This window comes from Haemaphysalis longicornis, unplaced genomic scaffold (genome assembly GCF_048455015.1).
Source record: "Haemaphysalis longicornis isolate Haplotype H1 unplaced genomic scaffold, Haemaphysalis longicornis Haplotype H1 scaffold_2, whole genome shotgun sequence".
Lineage (NCBI taxonomy): Eukaryota > Metazoa > Arthropoda > Arachnida > Ixodida > Ixodidae > Haemaphysalis > Haemaphysalis longicornis.
In genome coordinates this window covers 87,875,157-87,890,806 of record NW_027526295.1, presented here as the reverse complement: position 1 = coordinate 87,890,806, position 15,650 = coordinate 87,875,157, and the positions used below count along the sequence as shown (strand labels likewise).

The 15,650-nt window shown below is 46.8% G+C and overlaps 1 long non-coding RNA gene across 1 annotated transcript; it reads left to right on the top strand.

The window, feature by feature from the left end:
- The first annotated feature begins 801 nt into the window (after positions 1 to 801).
- On the top strand, positions 802 to 4,001 carry LOC144167233 (uncharacterized). Its single transcript, XR_013321895.1, has 3 exons — positions 802 to 875; positions 1,369 to 1,429; positions 3,812 to 4,001. It is a non-coding gene; the product is annotated as an uncharacterized LOC144167233 (long non-coding RNA).
- Positions 4,002 to 15,650: the final 11,649 nt, after the last annotated feature.

Below are 15,650 nucleotides of genomic sequence, written 5' to 3'. Positions count from 1 at the left end.
AAGCACAGAAACCAATTTATTTTTCAGATATTTAGAATATTTCGTTTATCTGACCCCTTTCCGTGGAACTGGGAAAAGTATAAAGGAGCGTTAAACTGAAATACAAAAACACAAATTTGGAAAGGTGATATTGGTAAGGGTGCAAAATAGAAAACAGGCACGCAATAGATGAAAAAGTACTATTTCTACGCAGAAAATGCGCTTCGTGGTGTTTACCGGGAGATATAGAATGCAGATGATGAGGTCATCCAACTATCTGCGTTTTTCAGATTACACTTCAATTACACTTGAATACAACTTCTAGTTTGAAGCGAAAAGATAAACTACGTAATCTGTTATTTTCCTTTTTCATTATACCAGTTTTGGTTATTAATTCGATGCTTCTTGCGTTGCTCTTGAAGGGTGTTGTCGGTAGAATAAATGTCTGGAGAGAAACTTCTTTTTGCCCTTCCGCATACTTAACTTCAGATGTTTTTCTCGTTTAGTTCCTTCTGGATTCTTTTCACAACGAATGACAGTGGTGCAAAGATTTACGGTTTTATAAACGTGTATGTCTATAGGTTAAGAATTTTTCATGTGGGCTATCTCATCGCGAAAGTTACTTTGGGTTTTATCTCATTGCATCGATACGAATAATCGTTTGATTTGCTGACTATTAACCTATTTCTCGTGTGATGAATTTTACTATTGCTGGGTAACTTTACCAAATGAGATGGTAGAAGGATTTATTAGTAAGACACGAGATATTTCTGGAAAGTACAACGCGAAATTCGCAAAAATGCCATGGCGTTTCTGTTGCAGAGATGCGAGGAGGACTTCAACTTTTTTCCTGCTTGCAGCGGTCGTTTTACGGGCGGCATTGGTCGAAGGCCGGCGTGAGTGATTTCTGACTTTTATGGGGGGAGTCGTCTCGCAAAGAGACGAAGTGAAGGCTTTTTATTTAAAAATCTAGTAATAATTATCTATAAATGGAGTTCATAGATTCGCTTATGCCGAGCGTTATAGAATTCGATCTATAAATTAACCCTTTAGTGCACTACTTCTACTGCTGATCCACCTTACCATTTTGCAGCTAAAATGTGGAACAGTGTCGCGCAAAACCAGTCAGGAGTGTTGAACCTCTTTTTATCCGCATTTCGCCATGCCTAAGCCAATTACATTCTGTCACAATCAAACTCTACTGCTCAGAGCACAGTTCTTAAAGTGTATAAACCGACTCAGAACATCGCATAAAATTCAAAATAACCCAAAAAATGGCACGATTCACTCCCCACCGATGGTTATCCAGCGAAGCTGTAACATGATCCCAGCGTGGTACGCGGCCTACCCGTTTCGAAGTAATGTGCGGCCAGCGTTTTTCCTTTACAGGTTGACCGGGCTGACCCCGCCCCCAACGGCGCGGCCCTTGCCATCCGTTGGCGCTTCAGCTGTGAGTCATGCTGCATATCGCTGCGTGAGCGCTCTGCTGCGATGGCGGCTCCCTTTCTCTCATTCCGACCGTCATTGCCTTGCAAATGTCGATAGATACCACGGTGTAGCTAGTCTCTCTCCCCGTCTTACTCCTTCCCGGTGCACCGGTGTTTTCATGCAAGCGCATGGATTTGCGACGGAGGAGTTTTGTGGTTATACTAGGCCGACGGATTGTCTTACCCTTGGTATTTAAATATTCGCTTTATTAAAAGCAAAATATTCAGTTCCCTTCGTGCGAAGACGACGTCAGCACGAAACACCACATTTAAACCTCGCATAAGACAATTACTACGTTTCAAATGACCGTTTTTGTTTTCCCAAACACAGATTTCCCACACTCACTGTGTCCACCTAAGGTATCCTATCACGATCACTTAAAGGCCTCAGTAACGTCTGTTCAATTTCTCGTTGACCTCGCTGGTCAGCCAGTTGGGATAGGACCGCGGAGTGACATGGGGATGTGCTTATACCTTTTGCTGTGTCGTTGAGTTTATTTGGCGCTATCTTGTTTTTAATAATTTATAAGTCGAAATTAGGATCTCTATACTCAGTTATGTATATTACAAATAATGCAGTAAGAGAGTAAAAACCAAAACTGTTTAAGCATAACCATTGACCCTTGAAACCATGTACCTTTCTGTGAGAGGTACTTTGACAGTTCGTTTTTATCTTTGGTGCCCTGCCTTTAATTGGTGCACCTGTCTACGCAAGGCTATATTCCAGCGGCAGGTATATTCATCTACATATAGGATTTCCGCTTTAAAGTATTGAAAGATGTGTAAGCAGACCGTTATTAGGTGGCCAAAATTTTCATTTCTGTTTAATAACAAATACTGGGCCAATATTATGGAAAGTACTGACCGGTACATGCATAAGCTACGCATAAGAGAAACCTGTAGTTTTTAGTATTCGACAAGACACGGTATGGTAATTTTTTTTAACTAAAAGTGTCTTTCGAGGACACAACATCAAACGACTCTTAAGTTCAACCATCAATGGTGACTTCCGCAATCAACAAATCGGCCTTACGCTGGTAATATTTGTTAAATATTTATAAAACAGCTCCTTCATTCTACCTAATGGTCCGTATAATATTAGGTATTTTGCTACACATAGGTAGAAGACCATCACCTGGAAAATGTGGCAAGGGTGAGGTCTTCTCACGAGTGCGGAACGGCCTGTCCCAATATCTGCGGCAAACCCCCACCGAAGTTTTGCACGTACCAATGTGTGCGCGGATGCTTTTGCCGTCAAGGGTTCATCCGGTCGGCAGGAGGAGAGTGCATTCCCGAGAACGAGTGTGTTGCTAGAGGATAAACGAATCTGTGATACACTTGCATTATATATAATTCATGCGAAAGAGAACATTAGAATAACCACATTTTAGAACGGGTGTGACCTGTATAAAATCTTTGAATTGGAAAAGGCACCATGACGAAAAAATGCAATGTCGATACATTGAAAAGGCCGTTTCGTTCCGATAACAACAGTACCAATGATACCTCCAACTCAAAACGAAATAATCGAGATATTAAAGAAAGCATCAGAAGTGATTCCCTAGGCACGTTCCGGCTATTTTTCTATGGCGTCACAGAATTTTGCTTGTGCGATTGGCGGACGTCAACCTGAGCCACCGACATCAAATTACGGGCCATATCCACTAACGTGAAATCTGGGGAGGAGCGAAGCATGCAGTGAGTATATAGGTGTTTTCTTGGCGCCTTGGCGTCAAGCAACCGTACGCGGAGATGAAAGAGTCACTTGAAACCTGAGGAGGGGTGAAGGAAGCAGTGTAAGTGTATTCTTGGCGCCTTGACATTTTAGTCCAAGGAGATCAAACCGTTTAAGGGTAGAGGTATACAGCTTTGATGTAAGTCAAGCGTCTTTGAAGCACGAAGCGTTCTACCGCAAGGCGTTGGAAAACGAGTGTCCCGGTGTGTTCTTCTATTGCGCGTCTCATTCTAGCGCGAGGCATTTGAAAACGAGTGCTCCAGTGTTTTAGTACCGTGACTACATGAAAAGACGACGACATGAGGCGCCCATAGCCCGAGCCTCTAAAACGTCACTGGTAGATGGTTGTGGAGCCTCTAGGTTCATTTGATTGTATCACCTGAAGTGTAATGTGCAGTTAACACGCTCATAAATTGCTTTCAGTGCCGGTGCAGAAAATGTCACTCCTTCCAATATTACGTCATTGCGGCGCCAAAGTTAAACTTTGTAAAATGTTTATTGCATATTTTTGGTTAAAGAGGTTTTTCGCTGGTGGAGTAAAGATGAGTAAGCTACCAAACTCTCATTCTTTCAAATTGACAGATGTATTCTCTTTTCATTGCCCCTTTAGGTGCTCTGAGCACCCAATGAGCGCATGAGCTGCTGTTTCTAGTGTAAACAAAGTCCAACGCACTGCTCTCAGCCATGACCGGAGTTCACGGACAGTGCGATGAAGCGCCAGAACCTCCCACCGAAACATGAAATATCTGCATTTTTGTACAAGATGGTCTTTAAATTGCTACGTAATTAAAAACGAAAATTTCGATCTGTTTGTGTGTCTGTCTCTCTGTCTGTCTGTGCCTGAATACAGCAGACCGTCCAAACGTAAATATGCATTTTTCATCTAGCAGCTTACATCGGCGAAACAAACATAATCTACTAAACCGGGTAAGAAACTTCATCCTCCAACATTGTTCAGCCATAAGAAAACATTGGGCTTATTTGAGGCAAACATCATTACATACGTGGTATTTCCAGTGTTCTTTTAATTAAAAATTCATTGCAGCTTGCTATTTGCAACCGCAAAAAAAAAATAGGTGCTGAAAAAAATGTTTTAACCGACAAAGAGAAAAAGCTCGCACCCTACGCTACCATTCGTGGCGGCATTTCAAAAACTACAACAGTAACGAGACGTTCAACTAGATGGCGCGCGAACAGTGGAACGCAGTAAAATTGAATTCACATGAGAAAACGTTCACCGTCTTTATCGCGGGAGGAGCAAGATATGAGGGGAAGAGCGTGATAGGACTCGGGGTGAGAAGAGAGGCAGTCACGTTGCAGGGGTGGCAGGAGACGGTCAGGATCGATGCCATTTCCAGCGAAGAGAGCAGATGCGGGGACAATAGTTTCTCTCTTCTTCAAAGTAAAATGCAATACGAGCCTGTCATTAAAAATCAGCCCACGTTCTTTTTGATTTGGGCGCTCCCTCAGATTGAAAAAAAGAAACACGAATTCTCACAAAACAAACGCTGTACTGACGTCCGCAACACTTCTCACGAGTTAGGGCTGATGCTGCGTCGTACGAAGTAAAGAGGGACGTTGTTTTAAAAATACACAGCCCGCGGGTTCGATTCCTCGCCGTGGCGGCCGCTTTTATGGCGAAGGCGACAATCAAAAACGCCCGTGTGTATGAGACTTCACCGCACATTAAAGGGGCCATGCAGACAAAATAAAAGTTTGTTTTATTTGAAAGATTTCGTGTTTTATAGTGCCCTCAGCGCTTACCTGGCAGCAAATGATGCCGTATTCACAGAGAAAGTGATCAGTTAAAGTCGAAATTTTGATTCCCCCGCCAAATCATCCGTATGCGTGATGTACGCTATAAAGGCATAATATTCAAACGAACTTCTACTGCGTCATTCGGCTCTGCCGGGGCCTCCGCGAACGACCGCCGCCGGCCGCCGATAGCGGAGGCGACAGCTCTGTACTCTTGCTAGCTGTCAGTCCTCGCAGATGGCGCTACCATGCTCAGCCACGTAAGGTCCCTAAAATTACTAAGGTAGCGCCAACTGCTCCCGCCTCTCCGCTGGCCTCCTCTTTTTCTTTCCCCTCACCCGCGGCGCCGTGGTCCCTTTAACTCCGCGACGGTGCCGCCATTTTTGTTGGCTGCTTCATAGCAGACGTCCTCGCAACGTTTCGGGCCGCTCGCTGACGTTTGTGGTTGTTTCTTGTGATTCGGTGTCCTAGGTTAGCGCACATGCGTACGTCGCAGTTTCGTTCATGTGGTTTTCTATGAAATAAATTAAACATCAGTTGCTGTTCTGCGCCCTGTGTGTCTGGTCATCCTCTCTTATGTCCTCGTTTAATGCGCAGTTCTTTTTTGTTAATAATATCGTTCCTCGTTTTATGGAACGTTGGGCGGACATAAGTTTTTTGAAATGCACCATGCATCCGTAAGTCTCTGCAACCTAGACCATAGCTCGTAGTAGGCATTTTTCTGTATCCTCATTTTACTGAGAGAAATAGCCTAGCGGTCATTCATTTCATTAAGCTGGCTGAATGCTTTGAAAGCTATATAGGAGGAGAAATGAAGGTTCATCTAGAAAATAAACGTTACTTTTCCAGATGCTTAGAATTCTGGGTTTCATATTGTTACGTGGCAAAGACGCGTAAGGTGAAGCTATTTATAAGTCAGAATAAGCTGGCATGCACTGGATTAGGCAGCAGCGTGAGTCCGGGGCAAAGCGTTGTCTTTCTCGTCGTCTTCTATCAGCGGCGCAACGCCCACCGCATGTTTGGCGCGAACAGGGATTGCCCCGTCACATGACCCCCGGCGGAAGAGGCACCGTCTCGGCGCTGTCTAAGGAGAATCGGTCAGCGGGGGCTGATATGGCTTAAGGCGGGCGACATGGACAACACTGGTAGGCGGTACAGTAGAGGACGAGGCCCATGTAGAGACGGTAGAGCAACCTCATACGTCACATTTGTGACGCGACGCAACACTTTGTATGGACCAGAATAGGGTTGGAGCAGTTTTTCGGACAGGCCAACACGACGTGCAGGGGACCAGAGCAGGACGAGGGATCCCGGAGGAAAGTGGACCGCGTGGTGACGTTCGTCGTACCGTGTCTTTTGTGAGACTTGCGAAGCAAAAAGCTGGTCGCGAGCCAGTTGACGAGCTTGGTGGGCGCGAGTGATAGCATCGCGAGCGTATTCAGAGGAGCAGGCAGGAAGGAGCGAGTCCAAAGGCAAAGACGGTTCACGGCCAAACAGTAGATAAAATGGAGAGAAACCGGACGTGTCATGACGGGAGGTGTTGTACGCGAAAGTTACAAATGGTAATGCAAGGTCCCAGTCTCGATGGTCAGAAGACACGTACATAGACAGCATGTCGGTCAGCGTCCGGTTCAAGCGTTCGGTGAGGCCATTAGTTTGCGGGTGATAGGCCGTGGCAAGCTTGGGTTTCGTCGAGCAAGAGCGGAGGATGTTGTCGATTACTTTGGACAGAAAGTTTTTCCCGCGGTCAGTTAGAAGCTGGCGGGGAGCGCCGTGGTGCAGAAGGACGTCGTAGAGAAGAAAGTCAGCGACATCAGTCGCGCAGCTTGTTGTAAGGGCGCGGGTGATGGCGTACCGCGTCGTGTAATCTGTCGCAATGGCGACCCACCGGTTTCCCGCTGACGACAGTGGGAAGGGACCAAGAATATCGAGACCCACCCGGAAGAACGGCTCATGGGGAATGTCGATGGGTTGAAGTTCTCCAGAAGGAAGTGTGGAAGGCTCTCTCCGACGCTGGCAGCTGTCACACGAGGCAACGTAGGGGCGTACAGATCGGTAAAGGCCAGGCCAGAAGAACCTACACCGCACTCGATCATAAGTTGTGGTTATCCCTAGGTGGCCTGCGGTGGGTACGTCGTGTAGCTGGTACAGGACGGCCGAACGCAGGTGGCTGGGCACAACGAGGAGGAGGTCCGGACCGTCAGCACGGAAGTTATGGCGGTATAAGACGCCATTTCGTAGGGTGAAGTTGCGCGTGGAAGAATCGGGTGATGAAGAGGTAATTCGTTGAATGAGGGAACGGAGCGACGGGTCACGGCGCTGCTCGTCACCGATGTGGAGAAAGTCAGATATTGCGAACACGCAAGCGACATCAGTAGGTGGGGTGGCCTCAGGGGGCTCAACAGGGTGACGTTAGAGGCTGTCAGCGTCTTTATGCAAGCGACCCGACTTATAGGTGACGGAAAACGTATACTCCTGCAGACGTAATGCCCAGCGACCAAGCCTTCCGGTGGGATCTTTCAAGTTGGTAACCAGCACAGCGCATGGTGATTGGTGATGACTTTAAAATTCTGCCGTACAAGTAGGGACGAAATTTTGCGAGGGCCCAGACAAGAGCAAGGCACTCGCGCTCTGTAATGAAATAATTGCGCTCGGACTTTGACAGCAAACGGCTGGCGTACGCAATCACGCGGGTTTGGCCAGCTTGCGATTGGGCCAATACGGCGCCGATCCCTTGGCCGCTTGCGTCGGTACGCACTTCGGTGGGAGCGGAAGCGTCGAAGTGACCCAAAATTGGCGGTGACGTTAGGAGGGAAATCAAAGTGCTGAATGCTTGGGCTTGATCGGGACCCCATCTAAAAGTGGCACCGTTCGTCAAAAGGTCCGTGAGAGGACGAGCGACGTGGGCAAAATTTCCTATAAAACGGCGAAAATAGGAGCAAAGTCCGACAAAGCTGCGGACATCGTGAGTCGAGCGCGGCACGGGGAAATCGGTGACGGCTCCAACTTTGTCGGGGTCGGGCTGAACTTCAGAGGCGTCAACCAGGTGCCCAAGAACTGTTATCTGGCGGTGGCCAAAGCGATACTTCTTGGAATTTATTTGGAGACCAGCGCGTCGAAATATTTAAAGGATATCTGACAGGCGCTCCAGGTGTGTCTCAAATGTGGGTGAGAAGATGATGACGTCGTCTAGATTAACATAAGCACGTGGTACACTTAAAACCGCGCAAAAGAGAGTCCATCATTCTCTCGAATGTGGCCGGAGCATTGCACAGACCAAATGGCATAACCCGGAATTGGTAAATGCCATCAGGGGTCACGAATGCAGTCGATTCGCGGTCTTGCTCATCAACGGCTATCTGCCAGTAACCAGATCTCAGGTCAATCGACGAAAAGTATCTGGCACCATGCAGGCAGTCGAGGGCGTCGTCTATGCGCGGAAGCGGATAGACATCTTTTCTCGTGATCTTGTTTAAATGCCGATAATCCACGCAAAAACGCCACGTGTCGTCTTTCTTCTTGACTAAAACGACAGGGGATGCCCACGGACTAGAAGACGGTTCAATGATGTCCTTGCTGAGCATTTTCTCGACCTCTTGTTGGATCACGAGGCGTTCAGAATGAGAGACGCGATATGGCCGTCTTCGCACCGGTGCTGCATCTCCAGTGATGATGCGGTGCGTCACAGCGTGTGTCGTACTCAGTGGACGGCTGCCTAAATCGAAGATGTCTTTATAAGACGTCAAGAGAGAACGAAAAGAATCGGCGTCCATTTGCGAAAGATCGGGTGCGATCATCGCGGCGACTTCATTCGCTGGGAGTGATGACTGCACAGTGGGACCCAAACAAGGCGTCAAGGGCTCTAACGGGGTAGTAGCGGCAGCGCACTTTGGCAGCAGCGGCAGCGCACTGAGAAACTGACCGAGATTACCATCTAATTTACTGCAGTTACTTCGTCCGGTGCCCGATCGTCCAAGCTTGCTTCTCGAGGTGCTGCTTCATCGCCGGATGCCCTGATTGCTGCCGCGGTCTACATTGCTCGTGGCGGCTTCGGAGACTGCGCAGCTGTACCCACGGCTGCGTTTCCGGTGACATCACCACTGGGCGGCACCGGCACCGTCAAGCAACGCTATAAAGGACCGGCACTGTCGACGGGGTGCCATTGGTAGCAGCGGCAGCGCACTGAGCAACTGACCGAGATTACCATCTAATTTACTGCAGTTACTTCGTCCGGTGCCCGATCGTCCAAGCTTGCTTCTCAAGGTGCTGCTTCATCGCCGGATGCCCTGATTGCTGCCGCGGTCTACATTGCTCGTGGCGCCTTCGGAGACTGCGCAGCTGTACCCACGGCTGCGTTTCCGGTGACATCACCACTGGGCGGCACCGGCATCGTCAAGCAACGCTATAAAGGACCGGCACTGTCGACGGGGTGCCATTGGCAGCAGCGGCCGCGCACTGAGCAACTGACCGAGATTACCATCTAATTTACTGCAGGTTGGTTTTCACGCCATTTGCGATTCTTTCGTTTCTCATTTGGTGTCGCTGCTGCCGATGTTCATATTTTGAGCCTGTCTAAGTGCCTTCTAACTCTGTCCAAAATGCCAACGAACGCTGAACTAGCAAAGAGAGTAGAAGAACTCGAGGAGAAGCTGAAAACTGAGACTTTGGTGGATTCGGTGTTTGCAAGGATTTTGTTAAAGCTGCATGATTCTGGTTTCGATGCGGTGAAACTGAAGAAAGAAGTAGATGACCTTGTTGCTAGCGCAAAATTTACTGAAAAACTTGTTGAGGAACTAAGGCAAGACAACGCTGCCCTGACGTCAGAAAACAAATCACTGAAGTCTGAGAACCGCATGATGTCTAAGAAAATAGCTGAAATGGAACAATATTCACGGCTCAACAACGTCGAGATCAGAGGTGTACCGTGTACACAAGGGGAGGACTGTGTCGCGATCTTGCAAACGGTGGGCGAGAAGATCGGATGCCCGGTGTCACCATCTGACCTCGACGTCGTTCACCGTGTTCCTACAGCGAAGGCATGCAACAAAAACCTTCTTGCGCGATTCTGTTCAAGGGATAAGAAGTCGGAATTCATCAGCAAGGCCCGAAAGGCGAAGCTCTGCCTGAGCGACATCAACATAATACCGACACCTGACAGTCCTGTGTATGTAAATGAACATTTGACCCCTGCGAACAAGGCTCTCTTTTCTAAGGCTCTGGTTCAAAAGAAGGAGAAAAATTGGATGTTTTTGTGGACAGCTAACTGTCAAATCAAAGCTCGCAAGACAACCGATAGTAAAGTATACAGGATACGCGATGAGGCTGATCTGGCTAAAATAAACTAACTGGCTCCCATTGTACATAATGCGCATGCGCCCGCCATGTCTTCCTCGTCGTCTCTTCTGTCACCAGCGCAACATAACTCGTTTTTAGGAAATAACTCCAGCTCTTTCATTCATTTTAATGCCAGAAGCCTTGGGAAACATTTTGATGAATTCCATAATCTTCTTTCCACGTTTACGAACCCTTTCTCAGTAATTGCAATTACAGAAACTTGGTTATCTGAAGACGATAGAAATCTGTTTTGTTTTCCTTCCTACACGCCATATTACAGTCACAGGTTATCTAGCAATTATGGTGGCGCAGCCATATACGTATCATCCAACAGTTCTTGCAAACGAAGGTTTGATCTTGAATTAAATACGCTTCACTGTGAATCCGTCTGGCTTGAATTTGAGCATACTTTTCTTAATCTAGATAAGAAAAGATTCATATTAGGCTGTATTTACCGCTCACCATCTTCTCCTGTTTCTGAATTTTGCACGAACTTGCAACGCTCCCTAAATGTTATTTCCCTTGAAAATAAAAATGCTATTATCATGGGTGACATCAACATTAATTTACTAGACGATTTGTCCTCTAATTCAATCAACTATCTAGCTGCACTAAATAGCTTCGGGTATGAATGTTTAATCAGTCTTCCAACCAGACCAACCAGCAATAGCAATGGGTCCCTCATTGATCATGCATTTTCAAATCTATTCACGGCACCGGACGCAGGTGTGTTAGAAATAAATATTACTGATCACTATCCCATATTTCCGCGTTTCGATTCCGTTGCAAAGCGTAATTCACCTTCCTTTATTCGGCATACATTGGACAAACAGAAATTTATCAATGCCGTTGCTAACACCGACTGGTCTGAAGTTTATCTTAAAGCCGACGCACAAGAAGCTTTCACTCTCTTTTCATCTTTGCTCCTATCACATGTTCAATCCTGTACAGATAAACAAAAATGCAAAAAAATAATAGCATCACCGGCAAATCCATGGCTGACGAACGGATTGCTAACAGACATGCGCAAACGTGACAACCTCTACAAAAAAACTAAAAGGCAACCGTTTAACACGAACTTGCTTGCTCGTTACAAAAAATTTTGCAACCTAATAAACATGCAGCTAAAAGAAGCTAAAAGAAAGTATTATGAGCAAAAAATAACTGAGGCCGGAAATAGTACGAGAAAAAATGGGAAATCATTAATCCCTTTTTGAATAGAAACCCACATTCGGATAAAATAACTACAGTTGTTCACAATGATGTCACTTACAGTAACCCGACTGACATCGCTGATCAGTTTGCAAGGTTCTTCTTTAACGCTGAGTCCACCCTACCGCCAATAAATGAAGCGGTCTTAGATCGCCTACCCCATTCGTTCTTTCTGTTTCCCACGACTCCAGATGAAATAATCAGCGTAATAGGTACCTTAAAAATGACAAGTGCTGGCCTTGATGGCATTCATTCCTCCCATATAAAAATGGTATCTCAATTTATATCAAATGTATTCTGTTCGATTGTGAATTTAATGTTTAAATCTGGTGTTTTCCCGCATGAACTGAAGCAGGGTAAAATAATCCCCGTACATAAAAAAGGAGATACTTCGTCACTTAATAACTACCGCCCCATTTGCATCTTACCCTTTTTGAGCAAGGTAATTGAAAAACTGATCGCTACACGTCTCACAAATTACCTGATCAAATTTAATATACTATCCCCCTGTCAATTTGGCTTCCGCTCCGGCTACTCCAGTGACCTTGCGCTAATTTCACTTACTGACCAATTAAAAAGTGCTATCGACAACGGTTACTATGCGGGAAGCGTTTTCATCAACCTAACTAAAGCTTTCGATACGATCAATCATCACATTCTTTTTCATAAACTTGAAGCACTTGGTATAACTGGCCCACCGTTACTATTATTGCGTAGCTATCTCCATAACCGTACACAGAAGGTGGTAATTTCAAATGCGTATTCTTCAACCAAATTATCTAACATTGGCGAACCCCAGGGCTCCATTCTGGGGCCCCTTTTGTTTTTACTCTATATTAATGATTTGCCGAATTGCCTCTCTTCATCCAGTTGCATATTATACGCAGACGATACCACAATTTTTAACTCCGATACGAGTGTTACGTCCTTAACTGAAAAACTAAATTCTGACCTGTCACAACTGGCTCAGTGGTGCAGTAATAACATGTTACAAAAATTATGCGTGTAAGACAAAATTTGTTGTCTTCTCTTCACCGCAAAAACCTTTACCTTCTATCCCTCCCGTTAAAATTGCTCGCAATGACATCCCTGTAAGCGACTGCTGTAGATTCCTAGGCGTTGAACTCGATAGTAACTTGAAATACCACCGACACATAGCATATTTTAGGAAAAAAATGACGTATGGCGTTAGAATACTGATTAAATCCCGCCGTTATTTCAATCCCTCAATACTAATGTCACTGTATTTTTCGTTTGTTCATTCCCACATTTCTTACTGTATTACTTCATGGGGTAACACTTACACCACTCATCTTACTTCAGTTCAGACAATTCAAAACCAAGCGATAAGAATTGCCACGTCAAGCCCATTTCTCACTAATGCTACGTCATTGCTTCACGAAAACAATATATTAACTGTAACCGAACTAGTTAAATATAACCTTGATATTTATATGTATAGAATTGTAAACAATCAACTTCCGCACTTAAATGTGATTCCTTCAAATAGGAATGTCACAAGGTTTGCCTTAAACAATAACTTTCTCTTGCCAAAAGTTCGCACTAATTACGGCAAGCAAACCGTTTATTTTTCTGGAATTTCTTTTTGGAATAGTTTTCCTTGTGACATAAAAGCATCCCGCTCCCTGAATGTACTTAAATCGAAGTTAAAAAATCATATCATGTCAACAAACTAGCCTGTTTTCTGTTTCTTAATTGCTTCTTGATCATTGTGAGTGGCGTTCTGTAATCACTTGTTTTTGTAATAAGCGTGTTATTCTTGGTTTTAAATTGTTTCTGTGAGATTACAAGTGTATATTCCTACTTTATTTGTCTCAATTGCATTTTACTGTAGTTCTGTCTCTCTGCTATATACATTACAATTTTTTTTTTCACTTCTACATTGTACAAGAGGTCCCCTTACAGTCTCTGACTATGGGACCTCTTTCTGTATATCTTGCACATGTCATCTGAATTTCGCACAATAAACCTTTTCTGATTTCTGAGTAGCGGTATGTGCTTCCAAAGGGCACAGTGATGAAAGTGCCATTCCTTTCGGTAAAACTTGAGGGAAGGAACCGAAGTTGATGAACGGCAGACAGGTCTCGTTGTCAACAATAGTGACTATAGTATGCGGCATAGTAACATTGCATGACAAAAGCACATCCAGAAGAGGTGAAACGACGTAGTCGCCGTTTGCAACAGGGGAGGACGGGGATAAGGAGATGTAGCTGACAGTGTTTGGGAGCAAACGAAAGTGTTCGGTGTTGCAACAGCGCAGCTGGGGTGCGTCGGAAGAAGGAGGGAGAGGAAATTGGAGGCGGAGGAGTCCAGTAGAACAGTCGATGAGAGCGGAATGCTCAGAGAGAAAATCAAGGCCCAGAATGAGGTCATGAGGTCAGTGTTCGAGTACGGTAAACAGAACGGCTATTTCTTGGTGTGCGATGCGTATGCGAGCTGTGCACATTCCGACGACCGGAGGCGTGCTGCCGTCGGCGACTCGAACTACACGGGACCCGCCGCGGTGGCTCAGTGGCTAAGGCGTTGCGCTGCTGAGCACGAAGTCGCGGGTTCGATTCCCGGCCGCGGTGGCCGCTTTTCTGATGGAGGCGAAAAGCAAAAACGCCCGTGTGTACGAGATTTCGGCGCACGTTAAAGATCCCCGGGCGGTCAAAATTAATCCGGAGCCCTCCACTACGGCGCGCCTCATCGCCTGCGTTGCGTCGGCGCGTTAAACCCTACAATCAATCAATCAATCGAACTACACGGTACGTTGGCGGCGTAAGGACTTTGTGGAGACGGCGAAGGCTCGAACTCATGACGGAAATCTGGGCACCGGTGTCGGTAAGAGCTCGTACTACAACTCCATAGACAAGGACTTCAAGTAAATTGTGTATAGTCGGCAAAGTCAGTAGAGGATTTACGGGCCGGGTCGTTGATGCAGCGTCATCTCCTTGAGCTGCATGACTTAGTTTTCCGGAGGGGGTCGAGAGTACCTAGTCGGCCATGGGGGGAGGGGCGGCGAGGCTGCGGTGATCGGGACTGGCGGCGTTGCGGAGACGGCGATCGGTTCATTCGGGTGTTGGGACTGGTAGAGTTGGGCGGGTTGAAGTCAGTGCGGGAAGAGAAGCAGTTTTGCCGGTCATTGGAGTAGCCAAAGGATGGTCGAGAACTGTAGTTGGCGTAGCCGTTGCGGGAGGTCGGGGGCCTGCGTTTTCGACAGTACCGGGCAATGTGGCCGACTCCAGAGCAACTGAAACAAATCGGTTTGTCGTCTGGTGTACGCCACTCAGCAGGATTCCGGCGGGGGTAGCGGGGAGGAGGATGGTCGATGTGGGGACCGGGAGACCTAAACTGTCGTAGGAAAGTAGAGCCAATCGCGCACACAGGGTGAAGGCCCAGGTTGGCTATTTCGTCGCGGACAGTGGCTTGGATGGCGGAAACGGCGTGGAGCTCGTTTCGATCCGGTCCGTATGGCACCGCAGTAGTAGGGGCCATAGCCTCCAGTTCTCGGCGCACGATTTTTGTTATATCTCCCGACGGCGGAACGGGATCTTGAAGGCGCGAAATACGGGCTGGTGGACGTCCATCTTCACATGAAGATATAGCTGCTGTGTGCGGAAGCCTTGTGAAGTTGTGGGCGATACGGCGTCCTTTGGCCTCTTCGAATCGGCGACATTCCGTAATGATGGACTCCACTGTGGCACAGTCTTTGCACATAAGAGGGTGTCGTCGACGCGGTCACTCCATCGGTCGGCATGGTGACACGAGGAACCGAGCGTCCACTACGAAACTCCGTGGTGGGTGGACCTGGTGGAGCACGCCCGGGCGAGGATACGGGATGAGTTGTTCACTCGAACTTCGCAACCTCCACCAAGGATGTTACGTGGCAAAGACGCGTAAGACGAAGCTATTTATAAGTCAGAATAAGCTGGCAAGCACTGGAATAGGCAGCAGCGTGAGTCCGGGGCCAAGCGTTGTCGTTCTCGTCGTCTTCTATCAGCGGCGCAACGCCCACCGCATGTTTGGCGCGAACAGGGATTGCCCCGTCACAATATTTTCGTTCTTTGCCTTGCAGTTAGTATTTGAGCGTGTTTTTTGTGTGGAACTGTGGGTAAGTGTGTGTATATGTATACGTGGACAAATAT